This window comes from Aulonocara stuartgranti (assembly GCF_965226115.1).
Source record: "Aulonocara stuartgranti genome assembly, chromosome: 2".
In the NCBI taxonomy this organism is placed as follows: domain Eukaryota; kingdom Metazoa; phylum Chordata; class Actinopteri; order Cichliformes; family Cichlidae; genus Aulonocara; species Aulonocara stuartgranti.
In genome coordinates, this window is record NC_138940.1 from 9,700,094 (window position 1) to 9,724,982 (window position 24,889).

Consider the following 24,889-nt stretch of genomic DNA (forward strand, 5'->3'; position numbering starts at 1 on the left):
GGCTACGTCTGCAGTCTCTCCGCTTGAATTTAGAGCTTGCTTGTTTGTTAAATGTATTATTTACTGTTTTTAGTTTACTCCATGACGGGGCTGGATATCGGGCGTCCTGCACCACCCATCCGGTCTGGAGCATAGCGAAACCATTTCTGCACTGTTTGAACGAAGGTAAACTCAGAAACTGCCCCCACCTGCTGAGTCAGGCCATCTAAGACAACAAAAAACCCCAAAAACAAACAAACAAAAAAACAGTAAAAAAGAGGGGTTCAATTAGAGTTCAAATATGAATAACCTCTCGCCAAAAGTCTTTAACAGCTAGAAAGCTGGCAAACTACTAAGCTGATCAACATGAAAGGCACAAGGTGGAAATCAGCAAACTGCTGCCTCACTTTGTTCACCTGTGCTCTATATTTCATGGTCCGGTTGGCTGCAGGACCAAACATTTGGCCTTACACCTTATTTCTTTATGTTTTGCTTCCAAGGTGCCAGACTTGTAGGTAACTTTTTACACTGACATGACCTCAGCAATAGTTTCCAATCTTTCAACTTCCTTGGGCTTTGGCTGCTTTTTTACTCATTTTCAGTCCAGTCCTTTTACCTGACCATTTTCAGAGAACTCTAAGGAGCTTGGGGGAAAAAAGCAACCGGACTTCTTTAACTTTTTTGAAGACGTTTCGCTTCTCATCCCAGAAGCTTTTTCAGTTCACTGAAGCCTCATAAGAAAGTGACACAATGACATTTAGATAATAAAACTCGCCAAAAATGCACCTTAAGAGCACTGTCTCTTTAAATACCCTCTTTTGCTTGGTCTGCTCCTTATTTTTTCTCATTTTTTCTTACTTTGGAGGACCAGCAGAGCGAGGGCCGCTAACCTGTGGACATTGATGGAAGGTGACGTTGTGTCTGGAAGGCGGGTCCACATAAGAACTCAGATATAATATTTATATTTTTGTTCTAACCTGTTGAGTCCCTGGCAGCAGCCAATGGCAAGGTTGTGCCAGCCAGCAGGATGCTGCTGAAGGGCGGGGCTGGAGTCTGAAAGTAAGAGCTCGTTTAGACTCTATTCTGTGAACAGGCTTGCTCCCACGAATATGTGAATTCATCTGTAAAAGAGTTTAACTCTAATGCACCTGTTCCTCCTGCTCCCTGCTGCAGGGCGCCCTGTTGGACTAAGAATGCCAGTGCGGAGCTAAGAAGATCAAAGAGGAGCTGTTGTTCTTGAACCTGCCAAAGTGAGTAACCTCAAATCGGTCCCCAAAGGCCTCAAACCACCACAGTTCAGTCGGTGTCAGTTTTGTTCATGTCATGTCCTCCTTGCGTCTTCCTTTGAGCCTCTCCTCTTTGTCTCATCTCTTTCAGTGTGCTGATCCTCCATCTGAAGTGGTTTACGTTCACTCCATCGTTCACCGTGGAGAAGAAGAACAGCCCCATTGTTCTGACACAGCAGCTGGTGATCAGCCAGGACACAGCCTTTACTGAAGAGGTAAGGGAAAAGGCACACCATTAATTTCAAGTATGGATGGAGCCCATTTCTAAGCTAACGGGTGGTGCCGCTGCCCTCTCCCAGCGTGATCAGTCGTTTGGGCTCCTCAGCTTACAGCGGTGAGTGGGTGCTTTCAGACACATGTGCTGAATGCAGGTCAGCTTTGAAAGTTTATGAGACGTTAATAAGTGCACCTTCTCCTCTCAGGACATTACGTCTGTGACGGCGTTCACCAGATGAGCGGAAGAGACGACGTCACAGACAGCCGGCTCACGTACGATGACGAGTTGGTCTGCCAGACCACGTGTGAGTCTGTGTGTGAGCAGCGGCAGAGAACAGCTTACCTGCTATTCTATAAAAGACAGGTGACGTCTCCCAGCAAACAGTCAGCATGTCTGTGCAAATATTCAGTGTAACTTGTAGAAAAACCCTCACACTCAGTTTATTTGTGTTTTTCTTTTTCTATTTCTTACTTTCTTTGCCGCACTAGAAAGGCAGCAGAGTCGGGACTCAGATCTGCAGCAACACCTTCATTGTTATTGTTATTATTGTTGTTAGTACTGTTGTTGTTATGATTGATATTGTTACTGTTATGATCAGTTTTATTATTATTATCATTATTAATTTTTTAATACATTTGTTTATCTTTATTATTATTAGTAGTAATGTTGTTGTTTATGTTGTTATTGTTATTATTATTACTGGTATTTTTGACATTATTATTATTATTATTTTGTTGTTATTGTCATTATTAGTAGAAGTAGTATTAGTTATATCATTTTTATATCAGCCTGGAGTGAACAACATGAAAGCATGGATCCATCCTCCCTCACATTCACAATTCAGGCTGCTGGTGTAATCGTGCGGGGGATATTTTCCTGGTACACTTTGGGACCTTTAAATGCTACAGTCTGAGTATTGTTATGACCACAGTGTACCCTCTTCTGATGGCTGAAATTAAAAGGGGGTCCAGTACCGGTTCCGGTACCAGGCCTACTGACAATTTAACATAATGTAAAATGGTAACATCATAAACATAATGTTACCATTTAACACAATGTGAAATGGTAACATTGTAAAAAGAATGTTACCATTTAACACAATGTAAAATGGTAACATTGTAAACATAATGTTACCATTTAACATAATGTGAAATGGTAACATTGTAAACAGAATGTTACCATTTAACATAATGTGAAATGGTAACATTGTAAACAGAATGTTACCATTTAACACAATGTAAAATGGTAACATTGTAAACAGAATGTTACCATTTAACACAATGTAAAATGGTAACATTGTAAACAGAATGTTACCATTTAACATAATGTGAAATGGTAACATTGTAAACAGAATGTTACCATTTAACACAATGTGAAATGGTAACATTGTAAACAGAATGTTGCCATTTAACATTATGTTAAATATAACTAACGGATTTACTTTACCAAATGGACCATCCCGGCCTTGCCGTATTGGTCTATTTGATTCACCTTTGTTTTTATTGTTTATTTTATTTTCACTTGCTACACATAGGACAGACATGACTGGGGGAAAGAAAGGGGAGAAAGAAAGAGGGAAAGAAAAACAGCAGGGAAGAGGAATGGTGATAAAGGGCAAAAAACAAAAACCAACAAAACAAACAGACAAAAAATATATATATCAGTCACTTCAACTCAAAGAAGTCCAGACGCTTTTCTTTCCAAGCTCCTTTGACTGACTGTTAGGACAACTTATTTATTGCAAGCATGCAGTACAAGAATAACTCGATGTTTCTGACTTTGCATTACGAATTGTTTACCCACTGACAAACATTTCAAATGAAATTAAATTAAAAAACAATTTGTGGTAACCTGATTTTAATTCAAAAAGAATCATTAACAACACTTCTTGTAATGGTGTCAAAATCAGCCCAACTTTTATTTTCAAATGCAAAAAGTAAAAGAAAATGAGCCAACATACTGGACACATATAATTGTCAATATAATTGTTTATAAACAATTATACTGTCATCATTGTTACAGATATGGAAACTTTATTAACAATTTGTCCAAGTAAAAAAATGCCCTGCTAATTGTTGGGGTTTTCTCTCCTCTAGCCCTTTCCTTTAAGCTCTTCTTTACATCCCCCCACCCCCACCTTTTCTTTTTTCTTAATAATATAACAATAAAAACAATTGGCTGCATTTTAAATGTGTCAGATCAATGTCTTTATTCAAGAATACAAGAAATGGTAATAGCTGCATGTGTGTTTGTGTGTGTGCATAATATGCACACTTTACTTGTTGGATCCAAATCCCACAAGGAATCAAATAAAACAAGAAGACAAACAAAAACAAAACAAAAATATATTTCTCTCCCTTCCCAGGTCAGGTTCACAAAAGCATTGCAGCTCTTTATTCCTCTTGTACAGCTCCAGAGTCTGTCAGCCAAAAAGAAACTACTGAGGTTCCAACACCCAGTGTTTCTGTAAACACAGATGAAAATGAACAGTCATCCACATCTAAAAGATTTGTAGATTCGAGGGACCGGTATAATACATCTAGTACATCTTTGTTTAAACCTCAGAACACAAAAAGGGAACAAACCATTGTATACAGATTTAAAAGTGCGCAAAGCAACGAACAGTCACCCTCTGAAACAGCTGAGGTTATCACAACCATTGTTTCTGTAAATACACAGGAACAGTCACCCACCTCAAAAAGATTAGTATATTCAAGGGACCAGTGTATCTACTCTGGTCAAAAGAATCCATGCTTCGTACTGATGTCCACAATTCTTTTTTATTCCTCTCACAATCATGGAGCACCGTGAAAACTAGAAACGAGTAAAATAATATCAATAGCACATATGACATCCATCTCAGCCACTTATTTCTTTTCACAAGGTGCACAAGTGCTTAACAAATAACAGCATATTGTTTTTACCGTGTACGCCTTGTAAAAACAGTAGTAGAAATGTTGTAGATTCGTGCTCTTGTGGGGGAGACGTACGTTATCCACCACCTCGATAGCTAGCCGAGAGTTCGAGGGTCACTAGAGCCGCCGAGAACGCATGAACTACTTACGGTAGGACGTTTTGCCAAAGTAAGACGTTTTGTCAGAACACCGAGTCCTCAGGAGGATGCAGCCCATGAATTTGGACACGATCTCAGATGCACTTCTGGTGTTGTCATGGCAACCCACACAAACATTTCAGCGTCAGCTACAATGAGGCGGAGCCCTTACTGAAACACTGAGCTCAGGTAGAGTGAAAGACAACATTTTTCCGCATCCAAAACAGCAGCGCTGTTCCTGTGACCTCTAGTAAAGCCTCTACTTGGGAAAAGGGAGTCTTTCATCAAAGCATCCTGCAGAAGTTGAATAAAAATATGCAAATGTTTAAATGATGCAACTTAATGAAGGCTGACAGCAGTTGTACTATTTTACATTGCAGCGAACAGGGGTGACCATTATTTTCAACGTTTTTACAGCATTTTTCACATTGAAAGTGAAATAATATAAATAATGTCTCAATTAGGAGGTGGTCAACAAGTACAAGTACCTCGGGCTGTGGGTGGACAATAAACTGGACTGGTCATGCAACACAGAGCACCTGTATAAAAAAGCCCAAAGCCGACTGTACTTCCTCAGGAGGCTGAGGTCTTTTAACATCTGCAGGAAGCTCCTGAGGATGTTTTACCAGTCAGTGGTTGCTGGAGTACTTTTCTATGCTGTGGTGTGCTGGGGGAGCAGCACAGCAAAGAAGGACTCATCCAGGCTGGAGAAACTGATCAGGAGGGCTAGCTCTGTGGTCGGCATGAAGCTGGACACTCTGGTGACAGTGGCAGAGAAAAGGACATTAAAGAAACTGATGGACATTATGGACAATGCCAGGCATCCTCTGCACACGGCCATTAACAACCAGAAGAGTCTGTTCAGTGACAGGTTGCTTCTCCCAAAGACAAGAACTAACAGACTTAAAAACTCCTTTGTCCCACACGCCATCAAACTGTTTAACTCCTCTCTGGAGGGGAGAGGGAGGGGAAACAGGAGGACAAAGGAGGGGGGAACAACTAAGCTGTAGTGCCTCTTCACCTCACTGTGCAATACCTTTTGTAAATAGTCAACGGTGCAATAGACTCAATACTTGAAATGTGCAATTCACTTGTATTTTTATTTTTATTCCTATTTATTATATTTATCCCCTTCGTATATTTTATTTATATTGTCTCTGTATTTATATATATGTGTGTGTGTATAACTCTGTAACTTCTGTCGGTGCTGTGCTTTTTTGGAAATCGAATTTCCCAGAGGAACCCACCCGAGGGATTAATAAAGTTCTATCTAATCTAATCTAATCTAATTAAATTGCGCTAACGGAGTCGTGGCTAACTTCGCTAACTCCGGACACGAGCGTGACACTACCGGGATTCCAGCTGCTGCGAGCGGACAGGACCAGAGACAGCGGTAAGAGGAAAGGAGGGGGACTGGCAGTTTTTGTGAACGACAGATGGTGTAACCCTGGGCACATCACTGTAAAAGAGCAACTCTGCAGCAAAGACATTGAGCTGTTAGCCGTTAGCATGCGTCCGTACTACCTGCCCCGGGAGTTCTCGCATGTTATCGCGATAACAGCGTATGTCCCCCCCTCGGCCAACGCGGATGCAGCCTGTGACTCTCTCCACTCTGTGGTCAGCAGACTGCAAACACAATCACCGAGAGCCCTTCTCATAATATCAGGGGACTTCAATCATGCCTCACTGGACTCCACACTGCCCACCTTCACCCAGTATGTGACCTGCCCAACCAGAGTCAATAAAACACTGGACTTACTGTATGCCAATGCAGAAGAGGCATACAGTTCATCACCTCTCCCTCCCCTGGGCAGATCTGATCACAACCTGGTGCACCTTGTCCCTGTGTATGAGCCCTTAGTGCGCAGGGAGCCACCAGCCACCCGCACAGTACAGAGATGGTCAGAGGAGAGCGAGGAGGCTCTTAAGGATTGTTTTGAGTCGACTGTGTGGGAGGTGATTTGTGATGACCACGGTGAGGACATCGACAGCCTTACTACATGCATTACTGACTATATAAACTTCTGTGTGGATAACACTGTACCTACCAGGACTGTACGGTGTTTCTCCAACAACAAACCTTGGATTACCCCAGAAATTAAAGCTGTCCTCAAGCAGAAGAGGAGGGCCTTCAAATCCAGAGACAAAGAGGAGTTGAAAAGGGTGCAGAGAGAGCTGAGGGGACTGATAAGGAATGGGAAGGAGAGCTACAGGCAGAAGATGGAGAACCAGCTTCAACAAAACAACGTTGGTGAAGTCTGGAGAGGCCTCAGAACCATCTCGGGCCACAAACAGCAGAACTCTCTGCCTGGGAGGGATGTGAGATGGGCAAATGAACTGAATCATTTCTTCAACAGATTTGACTCAGCCATGAGGCAGTCTGCAACATCGGCTGCAGACTCACCCACCCCCACTGCTGCTGTTCCACCTCAGACACTTCACACCTCTATTCACCCTGCTCACTCCCCCCCACCCCCAACAACAGCATCCAATACACACTCAACACAAGGCTCCAGCCTGTCTCTCTCAACCACCCAGGTTAGGAGGGAACTGAGGAGGATTAATGGCAAGAAGGCAGTGGGTCCAGATGGCATCAGCTCGAGGGTCGTCAGGTCCTGCGCGGACCAACTGTGTGGGGTGATGGAGCACCTCTTCAACCTGAGCCTGAGGTTGGGAAGAGTTCCACAGCTCTGGAAAACCTCCTGTGTTGTACCAGTGCCAAAGACTTCACGCCCCAAGGACCTCAACAGCTACAGGCCGGTGGCTCTGACATCCCACCTGATGAAGACCCTGGAGCGGTTGGTCCTGGCTCAGCTTCGGCGCCTAATAAGCTCATCACTGGACCCACTTCAGTTTGCCTACCAGCCTGGCATTGGAGCGGATGATGCCGTCATTCACCTCCTACATCGTTCCCTCGCTCACCTGGAGACCGCTGGAAGCACTGTGAGAATCATGTTCTTTGATTTCTCCAGTGCCTTCAACACCATTCTTCCCTCGGTTCTAAAGGACAAGCTGGTGAACTCTGGAGTGGACCATCACCTCACTACCTGGATCCTGGACTACCTCACCGACCGACCACAGTATGTGAGGACTCAGGGCTGTGTGTCGGACAGGGTCGTCTGCAGTACGGGGGCCCCACAGGGAACGGTTCTGGCTCCGTTCCTCTTCACCATCTACACTGCAGACTTCTCCCACAATTCCACCCAGTGCTTCCTGCAGAAGTTCTCTGATGACTCTGCAATAGTCGGCCTCATCACTGATGGGGACGACAAGGAGTACAGAGGTCTGACCCAAGACTTTGTGGACTGGTGCCAGCTGAACTACCTCCAGATCAACGCCAGTAAAACCAAGGAACTGGTGGTAGACTTCCGCAGGCACAAGCATTCTCCACTGCAACCACTGAACATCCAGGGTATGGACATTGAGGCTGTGGACAGCTACAGGTACCTTGGTGTTCATCTGAACAATAGACTGGACTGGACTCATAACTCAGACGCCCTCTACAGGAAAGGGCAGAGCAGGCTGTACCTGCTGCGGAGACTCAGGTCGTTTGGAGTGGAGGGCCCACTCCTGAAGAAATTCTATGACTCTGTTGTGGCTTCTGCTATCTTTTATGGTGTGGTCTGCTGGGGCGGCAGCATCTCTGCTGGGGACAGGAAGAGACTGAACAGGGTGATCCGAAGGGCCAGCTCTGTTCTAGGATGCCCTCTGGACCCAGTGGAGGTGGTGAGTGACAGGAGAACGGCGGCTAAGCTGTCATCCCTGATGGACAACATCTCCCACCCCATGCAGCAGACTGTGACAGCACTGAGCAGCTCCTTCAGTGGGAGACTGCGGCACCCACGGTGTGGGACGGAGAGATTTCGCAGGTCTTTCCTCCCCACTGCTGTCAGACTCCATAATAAAGACTTTAACTGATCAAGCACACACATCCATACATATGCAATAATACTAAGTGCAATAATCCTTTCTGTCATCGTTGTATTTTTACTCAGTTGTATATAGTATTTGTATTTGTATTCTATTTTTATCTTATTGTATATTTATTTTATTTTATTCTACTGTATATAGTATTTTATTTTATTCTATTCTGTACAGTTGTGTACTGTATTTATTCTTATTGTATTCTAATTTTTGCCTCATAACTTTTGCACTGTCCACTTCCTGCTGTGACAAAACAAATTTCCCACGTGTGGGACTAATAAAGGTTATCTTATCTTATCTTATCTTAATATTTAAAAATACAAAAACTACAGCTTTGTTCATCTGCAAGCTTAATTAATTTGACAGACTGGTGGTTGGAGGTGCGGCAGTTGGTGTACAGGGAGAAGGGCATAGAAGAAAGAACACAGCCCTGAGGGGAGCTCGTGCTGATGGTCCGGGAGTCCAAGACATTCTTCCCCAGCCTCACTGGTTGCTTCCTGTCCGTCAGGAAGTCAGTGATCCACCGGCAGATGGGATCAGGCACATTCATCTGGGAAAGCAATCCTTGAAGAAGGTCTGAAAGGATGGTGTTGAAGGTAGAGCTGAAGTCCACAAACAGGATCCCAGCATAGATTCTGCAGGACAAAGTGTAGGGCCATGTTGATGGCATCGTCTACAGACCTGTTGGCTCTGTATGCAAACTGCAGGGGGTCCAGGAGGGGGGCCGTGAGGGTCTTAAGATAGGAGAGAACCAGGCGCTCAAAAGACTTCCTGACCAGATGTCAGAGCCACAGGTCTGTAGTCTTTTCGTCCAGTGATCTTTGGCTTCTTGAAAGCTATATATGATATAAAAATTATATAAAAACTGTTAATCAGCAAAAGAAATGATATCATAGTTCTTATAAAGAAAGCCTCTATCAATCAAACACCAGCAGTGTAGCAATGTTGTTCACTTACACTGTATATAAAACACTGATTTTGGCTACATCCAGTTTTTACTGTATTATAAACATTTTTTACCATGAAGAGTAAAGTGTTTGGCATTTTTGTCATTGTTATTGAGCTCAGAGATCAGGCCCAGCCCAGTATCTACCTGGTTATGAGCAAGGAGCTGGAGGTGATAACTCAACAATAACCAGGCCATGCATGCATGGATGGATGCATGGATGGATCAGTTTGTAGGCTGTGTGTGGTCAGCAGCAGGCTGCTGGGTGTGGACCAAGAGGGAAAGCCCAGCATGTGAAACCCATCAGCAGAAGGCCAGAACAAAGGTGCACAGACAAACGCAGCCCAGACACTCAGGCAGGACGAGTAAAATAAATGGCAGCAAACACAGTATGATGTGGTAAAATGTGCTTTCTTTCACAAACAGATAGCACAAACAAGAATCACAAGAATCTCCTTTGTGGTTCTTGTTTTTCTTTTGAGTACATTAATAAAAAGTTGAAATAAAGTGGCAATAAAATTCATGCACTGAAGACCACACGAAACCCTAATTCACCCTACTACCTGTTGCCTTCACATTCCATTTGCATCCCTTGTCCACAGAATCAAAAATGACCCTTCTTCACTAAAGATCGAACATAAAGCAATTGCATTTTAAATGGAAGCCCATTTTGCATTAAGAAACACTATCAGCAATCAGAAATTGTGTATATCAGAGTTCTCTGTTTTTACTGTCCTGAAAACTGCATTAATTCAGTGGATGCGGTTAGGTTCAAAACAACGTAATATAAGAGGGCAACCAATTCAATCTAAGAGGGATCCAATTTTTATCCATTCATGTACCAGCTACTGGCTTTTTGCTGTTATGTTCTCATATCGCGTGAGAGTTTATTTGCCAGGTGTCAGAAGTCTAATAATAAAGCTCCGGCACAACGTGGTCGAAGTTACCCGCATATCGGATCGCATCATGTCAGTGAAGATCGACGCCGACCCGACCGTCCTACGGATTATCTCCTGCTATGCACCACAGACCAACTGCCCCGACGAGGAGAAGACAGAATTCTGGCGCGCCCTCGACGACCACCTGCAAACCATTAGCCCTGAGGAACACGTGGCGGTAGGCGGCAACCTAAACGGACATGTAGGCAAGGGGAGAGACGGATATCACCGATTCCATGGCGGCCAAGGATTTGGGACCAGAAACGACGAGGGTTGCCGGGTACTGGACTACGCAGAGGCCCACGATCTTGCCGTGACCAACACCTTCTTCAAAAAGAAGCCGGCACACCTCATCACGTACTCCAGCGGCGGCAGAGACACCCAAATCGACTACTGGCTAGTCCGAAGACCCCATCTCAGCCTAGTCACGAACGTAAAAGTCATACCATCAACCAATATTGGCCCTCAACATCGGCTACTTGTGATGGATCTCCGACTCAACCTTGGCCAACGACGACGAAGAACACCAACCACGACGGTGGAGAAGATCAAGTGGTGGCGCCTCCCTGAGGGATCCAATTTTTATCCATTCATGTACCAGCTACTGGCTTTTTGCTGTTATGTTCTCATATCGCATGAGAGTTTATTTGCCAGGTGTCAGAAGTCTAATAATGAATAAAGTTCAGGATATGCTTAAAAACTCACCTCAGTATAGCCGTCATCAGAAGGAAGTGCGCTTCACTGACTCATCAACTTGTCTCAGGCTTTCCACAAAGTTTCACAGTTGACCTTAAAGTAAGATGCTGCAAGCTTACCTTGCAGTGTATTACTTTTTAAGGTCTAAAGACCTTAAAGTGCGCTATAGATTGAAGTGATTTGAACTGACAACAGGGCTAATTCAGCACTTCAAGTTAACATCAATAAAAGTTTTTAAATTTATTCTGATTTCCGTTTGTTTTCATTGCCTGTGCTATCTGTTATTTAGTTCAAATTGTGGGTAGATAATGCTGTGCTGTCATGTGACCTGTTCTCTCATGTGTGCCTTTCTCTTGTTTTGTATGTATTTCTCGTTTGTTATTTATTCCTATTTTATTCCTGCAATTGGTATGGAATTCATTTTTTTTTAAATTGATCAGTGTTTTGAAATTAGATGTGATGAAGATGTGACCTTAATTTACAAAATCAACATCATGTTGGATTCAATGAGACATGAAACTAGTGCATGAAACAGGTCTCAGTAAATGTTCTCATAGACTGCAATACACTGCCCCCTGCTGGTCATTATAAAGTCTGCAGATGTCATTTGACATGAATGTCATATTTGTGAAACAAAATAAAGGACTCTGTAAAATAAATGAAAATCAAATATTTATATACAGAATATTTATGTACAAATGCTGAAAAAGACATTTGAACAAGATGCACACCCAGTAAAATTAAAAAAAAAAAGAAAAGTCAGTTTTATCATGTGACTATCATGCTGTCATTTCCGCACAATGCACTTTACACCAGATCAAAATAAAACACTGTGAGGTCGTTCTAACCGGAAGCCCAGAGAGCTTCGACAATGCAGCACAATGCCCTGAAGCATCAGCATCAAAATATACTTCAAGTACCAAAAAGTACTCATTGTGCAGAATGCCCTATTTTTGAATAGCTGGACATTTAATTACTTTATCACCAGCTGTGACTACAGCTGATAATCAACCATGTTTCATAGGGATGTGACTACATTTAGAAATGTCACACATTTTTAGGTATAAAGCAAAAGATGCAATGAAATAAATAAGCTATCACATATTAATCCAAATGAATTCACTGAAATACATCTGCACATTTCTGCAGCCTGACTTATTACACACGTGAACACAGTACACATTTGTTTACTGCAAGCTTGTTTCAGAGATGTGATGCAGTTAAATCTGTATGCGTCTGTTTCCTTGTAGTGTTAGTAGAGATGGTGAACCTGACACAATCCTGTGTTTGGTGTGAAGGAAACCAGTTAACAGCCGGTTTAGTAAAATTCTCTTGAACTCATGGAAAACTCATCGTCGTCTCGAAGTGAGCAGCTGAAGCGTCCCGTGTGATCAGAGGTCCTCGTCGTCCTCGCTCACCATGACGTCGAGCTCTTTGTCTTTCCGTACGACGCTCTCGGTGATGAAATCCTTGTGCTGCTCCTCCAGCTCACGCAGCTCCGCCTGCAGGCGCTCCAGGTGGAGCACTCGCCGGTTCCTCAGCAGCCGGCTGGGGAATGGGTTCATGTCGTTGAAGGCGATGCTGGTCAGCTTCCTGCATGGACACACGCAGGTGGAAAGGACTCGATCACCAACACAGAGGAACTGGAAACTGATCAGCTTGAGTGTTTCTGTTTTATGCTGCTTGATACTTCAGGTACTGCAGTTTGAGCAGGAAATACTGGACTGACTGGACCACATGTATCCGAGAGCTGCAGATACTTAAAAATCTTTAAATCGTTGTTACTGTGATCAGGGAAATTTAAACTTCTCACAAAATTTCAGTAAAAAGGGTTTGAAGCTCAAAGATTCAACAGCTACATCCGCTACACTTCTGAGAGTGTAACAGCTCGTAGATTAAGGCGGGTGGAGGCGAGTGCGTACCTGGCATTGGAGACGGTCTTTGTGAAGAAGCGTAGGTACTGGTAGATCTCCACGCTGTCGTGAATCTTCAGGATGTCGTCCTCTTTGTATTTGAACAGAGCCAGAGTGTATCTGAAGATCACCTGCAGCACAGACACGCATTTCATAACAGGACACTCACGCCACACAATTAATTGGAAACTTTGAGGAGGTGAGTCATAAAATTACTCTTTCAGTTGTGGTGCAGTTGGGCCCTTTACTCATTACAGCTCTGATCGATTTCCAATAAGCCACTTGGTTCCTCAGTTGCCAGATAATATTAACTTACTTGGTAGTTGAGCTTTAAGTTTAAATTAAACTTTTGGGTTGGATCTACGTGGCTGAAGCTGTTGTCAGCATTTATCCCTGTGTGGTATATATTTCTGTGTCTGAACTGTGATTTTATTTCCTGAGACAAATGATGTAAAAGCTGTGCTGCATTTGTCACATTGCAGAAACAAGCCCAAAGCCATTGTCCCGCTCATCGTCTGGATTTACGCTGCTTGTGGTAGACTGTGAGGTCGTTACTAGAATTATCTGCTTTCCCACTCCTATTTCATGTCACATGACAGTTCCCCATGCTTAGTAAACAATGTCTTATTACTCCTAAAATGTAAATAAAGACATCTAAAGGTGAAAACAAAATCATTTTTGTTTCCATGGACACTACTGTGGTGCATTCAAGTGTTGTCTGCATTTCTGTCATGGTGTGTTCGGGTGTATGGTACCTTGGTACCCTCATACAGGAAGGCGTCCCACAGAGGCATCAGGATGTCGCTGGGCAGACTCTCCACAAAAACCACCAGGAACCAGTTGAAGGTGACCAGAGAGACGTCAATGTTGTGATCCTCAAAGTGAGATGCCAGGCGAGGAAGCTTCTCCGCCATGAAGTCCTTCAGCACGCGCTGGTCCGCCTGAGCACAAAGACTCACAGAGATCAGCCTCACTGATCACTAAAACAGATCACAGCAGGCAAGCAGGTGAGTGTGTCTGCTGACCTGAGAGGCCACCAGATTCTTGGTGTAGTAGTCCTGAGGCATGATGGCTTCCACCACTGCCACCAGACACCAGAAGGCGTCTTCGTCACTTTGGAGGACCAGCAGAGCGAGGGCCGCTAACCTGTGGACATTCATGGAAGGTGAGGTTCTGCCTGGAAGGCGGGTCCACATAAGAACTCAGATATAAAATTTATACTTTTGTTCTGACCTGTTGAGTACCTGGCAGTAGCCAATGGCAGGGTTATGCCCGGAGAAGGCCAGAAGGATGCAGCGGAGCTGCTGGAGGGCGGGGCTGGAGGGCGGGGCTGGACGGCGAGGAGAAGTGCTGATTGGTCGTCAGGGTTCGGTGAAGGTCCAGCTGGACCTGCCTGGAGGCAGGATTAGGAGCTGTCCGACTCTTCTCACACAGCTGGAAACAGAACAGGATTACTGAGTGCTCGCCAGCATTCCCAACAGGAAGAAGGAGGAGCCACCTGTGCTCAGGTGCGGATAAAGCACTCTCTCTCTCTACAGCTGTACCTGCTGATAGCGTTGCATGTGGCACTCTTGGCTTGTCAAAGTTCTGGCTCGGACCAAACAGCGCCACACTCTCTGCCGATACTCCCGAGGGACGCCTTGACGCACCAGAATTTTGAGCTCAGGTGAGATGATGAAGTCATCGTCGGACCTGCCTGCAAGGTACTGAGCCCAGCGGCTCAGCAGGGGGTGCTCCAGACCCTCCTACAGAGACAATGATGTATGATATAAAAAGAGGATAACCATTATCTGTTAAGCATTATGTTACAATTTTACATTATGTTAAATTGTAACATAATGTAAAATTGTAACATTGTAAACATAATGTTACAATTTTACATTATGTTACAGTTTAACATCATATAAAATTGTAACATTATGTTTACAATGTTACAATTTACAAATTGTAACATTGTAAACATAATGTTACAATTTTACATTATGTTACAGTTTAACATCATATAAAATTGTAACATTATGTTTACAATGTTACAATTTACAAATTGTAACATTGTAAACATGATGTTACAATTTTACATGATGTTAAATTGTAGCTGTTAAGGGTGGTGAGTTAGCGAACCTAGACGCGGACCTCTCGTTTAAGTTGAACAGTGTCTTTATTTACGGTGAAGCCAAAATCAATCCACAGTTATCCACAGTGCAAGTCCCTTCAGTGCTCCTCTCCCCGTCTCCCCTCGTGTGTCCACAAAACTCCCTAGAATCAGTGAAGTGTCCCCTTCCGTCTCTCCGTCTCGATCGCGTCCAGGCTTATTAGGCAGCTCAGAGTGGCAGCACTTACGGGTCGGAGGTAACAATCGCAGCGGAGAAAAAGCGGAGCGAGAGAGGAGAACAAAAAAACACACACACACAGGTCGACCGGTCGGGGCACCGTCCGACTCTGACAGTAACATAATGTAAAATTGTATTATGTTTACAATGTTACAATCCCTACCCTCACCTATGGCCACGAGCTGTGGGTAGTGACCGAAAGAACGAGATCGCGTATACAAGCGGCAGAAATGAGCTTCCTCCGAAGGGTGGCTGGCCTCTCCCTTAGAGATAGGGTGAGAAGTTCGGCCGTCCGGGAGGGGCTCAGAGTAGAGCAGCTGCTGCTCCACATCGAAAGGAGCCAGCTGAGGTGGTTCGGGCATCTGACAAGGATGCCCCCTGGGCGCCTCCTGGGTGAGGTGTTCCAGGCATGTCCCACCGGGAGCAGGCCCCGGGGCAGACCCAGGACACGCTGGAGAGATTATATCTCTCGGCTGGCCTGGGAACGCCTTGGGACGCTTGAGCGGTCAGCAAAAGTCGACTTCCCCCATCACCCACTCATTCACAAAATTTCCCTCGGGCCGTGAACAGGTGATATAGCAATCACTATTACTGACACCACGTGACCCAAAGCTACGCCTATCCACAACATTCCGGCCCCTAATTATTACATTTTTACAGTAATAATTACACATCCAACACCATAACTCACAACACACACTTCATCATATCACAGACACCCAGTGAGACAACATAACATACTCAAAAGTCCACCAAAGTTATTTTCTCATGTCTTCTCTTCTTTTCTTCTGTCTGCACATGGTCAGTCAGTCATAGGCCAGAGGTTACCAGCACTTAGCCTAAATATAGTCAGTCTGATGTACATCTCATAACATTAAAGTCAATTCAAAGTTAGTTATGTCACACTGTGTCAAAAATGTCATAGTCATGGGTCAGAGGCCTCCTGAAGAAGGCATATCTTTGTGATGGGTCTGCACACATGGCTGGTTGGGGTCTTAATCCAGACCTGACGCACAAGCCCCCTTTCATCTGGTGCAGCTCCGGTGACTCTCCCAATGAGCCAAGAACCACGAGGTGCAGAATCATCCACTATAAGGACCACATCTCCAGGAACAAAGTTACGTTTAATCCTTCCCCATTTCTGGCGCTCTAATTCTGTGACTGGGACTCTCTTTGCATATCCTCTAGATATAAGATCTGTCATGAAGGCAGTGTAGTCTTTATGAAAGTCTTTATCTCTGATGAACCTTTTCTTCAAACCTAAGGCTCGTTGCTCAATTGCACAGTTGTCAGGCATTCTTATGTCTCGGTCTTTTAGTGGCAGGGCAATGCTGTAGTGCCAATCCCCCAAAGTCACCATCTTGCTGGCCAATTCCAGGAACTTCAAGTCTTCCTTTGACAGCCCCATCTGTTCATCATTGCTGCTCTCAGGAAAATCCATCTTGAACTGCTGTTTCCATAGCTTGTCCAGTGTGACAGCAGAAACTCTGTTGGCGGTAACTGTTGCCAAACATCCTGGCCTTCCACAGCATTCTCGATTAAGTGGCCCATTCACAGTCCAGCCGAGCACAGTCCTAATGGCAAAGGGTCCATCACCTACACTCCGGATGACCTCCAAAGGTTCTAGAGCTCTGGGCATATTCATGCCAATCAAAAGCTCAACATTGGTCTTAATTTCTGGCAAATGAACATGCTTCAAATGTGGCCAGTCAACCAGGTCCTGTTGATTTGGGATGTTACCAATATCTACAGGCATTTTATGCTGAGTGAAGAGGTTAGGCATATCACAGTACATGTCACTGTCCAATCCAGCAACTTCAAGTTCAGGTACAATGAAACTGTCCACCACTTTCTCCTGTCCCATGGTGCGCAGGAGAATCTTTGTCCTCCTCCCAGCAATATTCAGCTTGTCCATAAGACCCGCTGTACAAAAGGATGCTGAACTCCCTTGGTCCAGAAAGGCATACGTTTCCACTATTCTTTGACCTCTCTTTGATTTTACTTTAACTGGCACAATGGCAAGCTTACAGTCCTGTTCACCGGCCCCAGTAAGACCACTAGTCTGGATCGTAACAGGAATGTTATCTGCCTCATTATTAGGTTTGATTTCATGTACAGTGTAGTGTAAGCATTAAAAGATCATAAAAGGAAACACTAACATTTATGTGAAACTAATTGTAATAAAAAAAATGAACAGGTGCTTTATAGATTTAAAAGAAAGAATCTGAAAACAACACTTTTTTGGTCTGAGTGATCAAAGTAGAAAACAGAACTGATGTTCAAGAACAAACCATAGCTGCACTAATATTACACATCTCCATTGTTGTGGTGAACAGACATGTTGCTTTTAAAACCACATGCAGTGTGTGACCGTGACTGTTCACTGAGACCATGAACGCCACTTCGCTGAAGCCTTCGCCTTCTTCTTCTTCTTCTAAATTGGAAGCAGAAGGAGCACGAGCTGCTTTGATCTACTGAAAGGAAAAAGCAGAATATCTGAGTTGAAACCAGTCAGCTGAAACCAGTAAGACAGGAACAAATTCAATGCAGTGTCTCAGGTGGCTTAGCCTGTTACAACTGTTGATACAAGCTAAATACAGTTAACACACAGTGTCAGGGAGCTCCAGTGTGGGAACTAGTGGCTTTAGGTTTGTAGTCATTTAACTTTCATCCCTTCATTCATTTAATTCAGGAGGAAGAAATGTCAGGTGGGTGCAGGCTGGTTACATGCATTTGGTCCCATGCTGTCTTTAACTTGGTTCACTTTATGGCTGGGCTGTATGTGGGCTTATATCATGTTACTTGGGCAGGAGTTCCTGTCCCCTGTTAGACTTAGAAAGTTTCTCCATAAGTAGAGCTTCTAACTCTTCTAGCACATCTGTGGCTGACAGTTTTTTGGTGGCTCTTTTTACCCCACACTGGTTGTGAGTGTGTAAATAGCCCCACTAGTTATTTTGGGTTGCAGTTAACTTGGGAGGAAGAGGTAGGTCTGCCATGACTAGATGAATAACAATTATCTGGGATACATAAATTTCATAATGCATGCATGTATCTCTATAAACCTGCCTGAGGGCTGCCATTTTTTACATTCAGTTATTTCTTTGTTGAATCTAAATAATGAATGTGTTACAGTTAAACTGACACTGATCAGTGTAAATGGCTCATTGGGACACAGAAACCTTTAAATTAAACCCTATCACCTGATATCGAGTGTCAAACAATATCAAAGCTGTAAAAGCTGTTTACAGTCAGAATTTATAAAACTATGATTGTAAATAAATTCAAACAAGTGAGCTTTTCTCTTTGTGCTGAATATCAACACTGTGATTTCTTAGACTGTAAGCTTTACTTTAGCACAACCAGTTGTAGAAGCTGCCACTCCAAATGTCTTTTGATAACAAGAAAAAAATACCTTTTCAGTCCACGGCCTGAAGTTCTTCTCCGACATCTTCTGCCATCGGCTTTGTCTGCTGGTTTGAAGACAATAAACCACAAAAAGATGATTTAGTCACTTTGTCTGCGTCATGCAGCTCGAATGTGTCGTGTAACGATGTTGAATAGCTGTCGTTATCCCTCTGCTGTGTCAGTAGGATTGTACTGTACAGCATCTCATTGATATGTGAGGAATGCTAATGTAACACGATAACAGACTTACATCATTAAAACATAAAGGGCAGGAGATATTTAGATATTTTTATATTTATATTACATTTTATAGCTGACGGATATTACTAAATAGATAGAATTTACTAAATAGCTGGATGAACATGAAAAATATGACTATAATAACAAATGACCATGAGAGCCAGTAGAATTAATTCAACTGGACACTCAAAAGACGTCCTTAAATGCTCTTTAAGTGGCGGAACAGATGAACAAACAGTTAATCGCTTACTTGAGATGAAATCTGCTCAGCTACTTTGAAAACAGCTTCTAACTGGTTCATCCTTTAACAGGATGACTGCTCAGGGGTAAGGCCATCATGCAGTCCAGCAACCTTTATGGTTCTGCTTTGATTCACCAGGAACTATTAGGGAAACCTTCCAGCGCCTCCTGTGAAAGACACAGGCATAAACACACAAACATTTATTAACATGTTCCACAGTGTTCCAGTTTGATTTTCTCATCCTGTGGACAACAACGTACATGGATGCAGGTTTATTGTTAACTTTTGTAAGGTTTATTTAGTGAACATATCCAGCTGCAGCTCCACTGTGATCCTGAACTGGATAAGCACTTAAGAAAATGTGTCAATAAATGGACATACATCAACTTACTATATTTATCCAAACAGACGGGACCAATAATGCTTCACTGAGTTAGAGACTTTAATGTCTCTTCTATGTAAGAATGTCTCGTGCTGATATACCTGCAAACTTGACAACAAAGGTTTTTCAGACTGCATGTAGCTCTATGTCAGCTCACACATTTACATTTATGTCACACTTATTTCTGCTTTCCCATTTTATAATTATTACTTACATTTTGATTAGATACCTTGAGTTTGTAAATGATCAGATTACATAATTGGAATAAAATGTATCCAATTCAAGGTTGCGGGAGGATGAAGCCTATCCCAGCTGATACAGGACAAAGACAGGCTGCCAGTTTATCGCAGGGCTAACACAATATGTGTAACAGAAAATCCACTTAAATGTTTGATATTTCTTATAATAATCATAATTATGACTATTATTTAAAGGTTTCTTTATAAATACATTTTGATTTTTTATAACCTCTAAAATATAAACCTGAGCTGTTTCAGATTCTGACCTCTGACCTCACTGCAGCTCCCTCTTGGAAGTATGTCTGCTTCTTGTCCCCAGTGTTGACCACCTGCCCTTGATATCACGTACTGTACCTGAGGAACAAAAAAGGACAAACACTTGCCTTCATTTAAGAAGTACATTCATACAGAGGTAATCTATGGAAACACACTAGTTCAACCTTTGGGAGAAATCAGTTCCTGTGAAACATTTCTGTAAATTAACATCATATGGAGAATGAATGAAATGAGTTCTTCCGGTGACTCAGCAGTCAAACACTGACAAATGAAATCTAGTTAAACTATTAAGCATATTTGCTCTTCTGAAATCTGTGTTAAACAACAACAAACATAAATTAGTAACAAAAATACAGCTGAGTAGATATTACAAACCACCAGCAGCCATAATGCTAAATTTTAATCTTCAAATGTTTCTGAGCCGTCTTCAACCTGCTTTTAACACATTAAAGTCCCACAGTCAATGCAGCCTGACTCAATCCTAGATGTTCAGCACACAGAGGTACCGTTTGAAGTTTAGTGTTAACCTGAGTCACTGATCATTTGCAGTATTACAGAGTCTGGCAGTCTTTGCATGATGTCCACGTCACTATAAGTTTCTAGCTGACTCTCAGGTGTGCCAGCAGGAAAGAGTAATAATAACCTGCATCCTGAGGTTTGTCATGCAGGATTAAATTTACAGTGGCTTTGTTCACACAGCTAGGATTGTATTTTACACTGACCCTGGGTCAGTATAAGTATCATACAGTTTAAACGAAGCACTGAAACTTGCACATATTTATTACAGATGCACTGAAGCTAATCGAGATATTTGCTGTCAACCTGTGGCTGCGATTAATCACTTTACTGAAAACTTTATTAACTAGTAACTTCATCAGTCATGACAGAAGCTAATATTTCTGTGCTAACATCGTTTAACCAGTAACAGCTTTCCTCCAATATAAGCTAACGTTTACACCGTAACTTTAAGCTAGCACCATAAAGACGGTAAAACACGTAATAATATCTACAAATGCATCTTAAAGCTCTTATATTAGCACTCGGTGTATTACTAACATAACCACATTAACATTACTGACACTCGCTGACTTTTAATAGTCATTCTATAAATGCTGTCTGTTTAAATGGTCCTGTACCTGTACACACTGCATATCCACCGGATTCCAGCCAGAGTGGATTCTGGAGTCTTCCACGCTCCTGTTAGTGATCCTCCATCTGGATGGATGAGAACAACCTTCTGAACAATCTAGCAGGTCTCCTTGGGGGGCACGTCTCCCCACCCCCCAAGCGAGGGCCGTGGCACTGAAACTGCCGGCTGAGAGAAGGCTTGAAAAAAAAGGACATTTATCATTTCTTCTTCGGCCACCTTTTTTTCTCATCGGTTTTCCAAAGTACACATTAAGCTTCTTCTGCAATAACACACTAATTACACATGGAAACCTACCTACTTCTTTCTTCATCACAAACAATTACACTTTCTGTAAAGTGCTTTCAATAAAACAGAAAAGAAAAGTGTGTTTTGTTTTGTTTTTTTTATTCAAGATCTGTTCACATGTACTTAGCAAAGGTGAGTACACAGCATGAGGAAAGCCAAAAGCAAAGAGAGCGTATGAAGGTAATATTGAAGTAGGCTTCGTTTTGAAGTGGTGAAAGGCAAAGGCATGAGTGTAAGGTAATAAGGGGTAATGAGAGAGATGAAGAGCGGGCGGAGGACTTGGCTCAAGCAGGAAAAAGCAAAAAGGAAATGCGAGCGCGTTTCCCCGCCCCCCGCGCAGGGCCGTGGCACTGAGTTCGTGGGGGGTTCGAACTGGCGGAGTTCTGTAGCAGAGTCCCCGCCACATGTCATAAGCCAAACGCCCGGCCGAGGGAATACTTAAAAAAAAGGACATTTATCTTTTCTTCTTCGGCCACCTTTTTTTCCCATTGTTTTTGCAAACTACACATTAAGCTTCTTCTGCAATAACACACTAATTACACATGCAAACCTACCTACTTCTTTCGTCATTACAAACAATTACACTTTCTGTAAAGTGCTTTCAATAAAACACAAAAGAAAAGTGTGTTTTGTTTTGTTTTTTTTATTCAAGATCTCACATGTACTTAGCAAAGGTGAGTACACAGCGTGTTGGGTCTGGGCCTCTTTGCTTAGGCTGCTGCCCCCGCGACCCGGCCTCGGATAAAGCGGATGAAGATGCATGGATAGATGGACTGATGTTCCAATTGTAACATTATGTTTACAATGTTACAATTTCACATTATGTTAAATTGCAACATAATGTAAAATTGTAATGTTAAGTTTACAATGTTACGATTTTACATCATGTTACAATTTAATATAATGTAAAATCATAACATTATATTTACAATGTTACAATTGTAAATATAATTTACCCAATTAATTCTGTCATAACAGAAGTATGACTTCTCTGTGTTATTAATCCGTATTAATATCATAGGGAGATTAATATCCCTACAATATTAAGCATCAGACTTTATCAAATTTTCTAAAAACTTTTTTTGTTGGATAGTGTAGCGCAGCTGGATAGTGTAGTGGTAATACTACACATCTTTGGAGTCGCACGTTCGATTCCCACCAAGTATCCAGTAAGGGTCCTGGCTAGACCCCTCATGCTAACCAAAAATCCCTGGAATGGTGCGGCTACGTCTGCAGTCTCTCCGCTTGAATTTAGAGCTTGCTTGTTTGTTAAATGTATTATTTACTGTTTTTAGTTTACTCCATGACGGGGCTGGATATCGGGCGTCCTGCACCACCCATCCGGTCTGGAGCATAGCGAAACCATTTCTGCACTGTTTGAACGAAGGTGAACTCGGAAACTGCCCCCACCTGCTGAGTCAGGCCATCTAAGACAACAAAAAACCCCAAAAACAAACAAACAAAAAAACAGTCAAAAAGAGGGGTTCAATTAGAGTTCAAATATGAATAACCTCTCGCCAAAAGTCTTTAACAGCTAGAAAGCTGGCAAACTACTAAGCTGATCAACATGAAAGGCACAAGGTGGAAATCAGCAAACTGCTGCCTCACTTTGTTCACCTGTGCTCTATATTTCATGGTCCGGTTGGCTGCAGGACCAAACATTTGGCCTTACACCTTATTTCTTTATGTTTTGCTTCCAAGGTGCCAGACTTGTAGGTAACTTTTTACACTGACATGACCTCAGCAATAGTTTCCAATCTTTCAACTTCCTTGGGCTTTGGCTGCTTTTTTACTCATTTTCAGTCCAGTCCTTCTACCTGACCATTTTCAGAGAACTCTAAGGAGCTTGGGGGAAAAAAGCAACCGGACTTCTTTAACTTTTTTGAAGACGTTTCGCTTCTCATCCCAGAAGCTTTTTCAGTTCACTGAAGCCTCATAAGAAAGTGACACAATGACATTTAGATAATAAAACTCGCCAAAAATGCACCTTAAGAGCACTGTCTCTTTAAATACCCTCTTTTGCTTGGTCTGCTCCTTATTTTTTCTCATTTTTTCTTACTTTGGAGGACCAGCAGAGCGAGGGCCGCTAACCTGTGGACATTGATGGAAGGTGACGTTGTGTCTGGAAGGCGGGTCCACATAAGAACTCAGATATAATATTTATATTTTTGTTCTAACCTGTTGAGTCCCTGGCAGCAGCCAATGGCAAGGTTGTGCCAGCCAGCAGGATGCTGCGGAGCTGCTGAAGGGCGGGGCTGGAGTCTGAAAGTAAGAGCTCGTTTAGACTCTATTCTGTGAACAGGCTTGCTCCCACGAATATGTGAATTCATCTGTAAAAGAGTTTAACTCTAATGCACCTGTTCCTCCTGCTCCCTGCTGCAGGGCGGCCTGTTGGACTACGAATGCCAGTGCGGAGCTAAGAAGATCAAAGAGGAGCTGTTGTTCTTGAACCTGCCAAAGTGAGTAACCTCAAATCGGTCCCCAAAGGCCTCAAACCACCACAGTTCAGTCGGTGTCAGTTTTGTTCATGTCATGTCCTCCTTGCGTCTTCCTTTGAGCCTCTCCTCTTTGTCTCATCTCTTTCAGTGTGCTGATCCTCCAGCTGAAGTGGTTTACGTTCACTCCATCGTTCACCGTGGAGAAGAAGAACAGCCCCATTGTTCTGACACAGCAGCTGGTGATCAGCCAGGACACAGCCTTTACTGAAGAGGTAAGGGAAAAGGCACACCGTTCATTTCAAGTATGGATGGAGCCCATTTCTAAGCTAACGGGTGGTGCCGCTGCCCTCTCCCAGTAAACTGCTCGCTATTTGTTGGTCAGCGTGATCAGTCGTTTGGGCTCCTCAGCTTACAGCGGTGAGTGGGTGCTTTCAGACACATGTGCTGAATGCAGGTCAGCTTTGAAAGTTTATGAGACGTTAATAAGTGCGCCTTCTCCTCTCAGGACATTACGTCTGTGACGGCGTTCACCAGATGAGCGGAAGAGACGACGTCACAGACAGCCGGCTCACGTACGATGACGAGTTGGTCTGCCAGACCACGTGTGAGTCTGTGTGTGAGCAGCGGCAGAGAACAGCTTACCTGCTATTCTATAAAAGACAGGTGACGTCTCCCAGCAAACAGTCAGCATGTCTGTGCAAATATTCAGTGTAACTTGTAGAAAAACCCTCACACTCAGTTTATTTGTGTTTTTCTTTTTCTATTTCTTACTTTCTTTGCCGCACTAGAAAGGCAGCAGAGTCGGGACTCAGATCTGCAGCAACACCTTCATTGTTATTGTTATTATTGTTGTTAGTACTGTTGTTGTTATGATTGATATTGTTACTGTTATGATCAGTTTTATTATTATTATCATTATTAATTTTTTAATACATTTGTTTATCTTTATTAT

At 43.0% G+C, this 24,889-nt stretch overlaps 1 long non-coding RNA gene and 1 pseudogene across 3 annotated transcripts; both read right to left on the reverse strand.

Annotated features, from left to right (window-relative positions):
- Positions 1-12,104: 12,104 nt before the first annotated feature.
- LOC309715689 (TBC1 domain family member 2A-like) lies at positions 12,105-16,926 on the reverse strand (annotated as a pseudogene). Its single transcript has 7 exons — positions 16,288-16,926; positions 14,496-14,696; positions 14,185-14,385; positions 13,977-14,097; positions 13,707-13,892; positions 12,961-13,082; positions 12,105-12,631 (listed from the first exon to the last, which is right to left on the reverse strand). The product of its transcript is annotated as a TBC1 domain family member 2A-like (transcript).
- A 30-nt stretch (positions 16,927-16,956) lies between these two features.
- Positions 16,957-21,416, reverse strand: LOC309687329. Of its 2 annotated transcripts, XR_014270718.1 has the most exons (4): positions 21,201-21,416; positions 20,055-20,142; positions 19,177-19,334; positions 16,957-18,751 (listed from the first exon to the last, which is right to left on the reverse strand). It is a non-coding gene; the product is annotated as an uncharacterized lncRNA (long non-coding RNA). The 2 variants fall into 2 exon arrangements; XR_014270719.1 differs by lacking the exons at positions 20,055-20,142; positions 21,201-21,416 and having other exon boundaries at positions 16,957-17,755; positions 18,694-18,751; positions 19,177-20,048.
- Between the last annotated feature and the right edge of the window lie 3,473 nt (positions 21,417-24,889).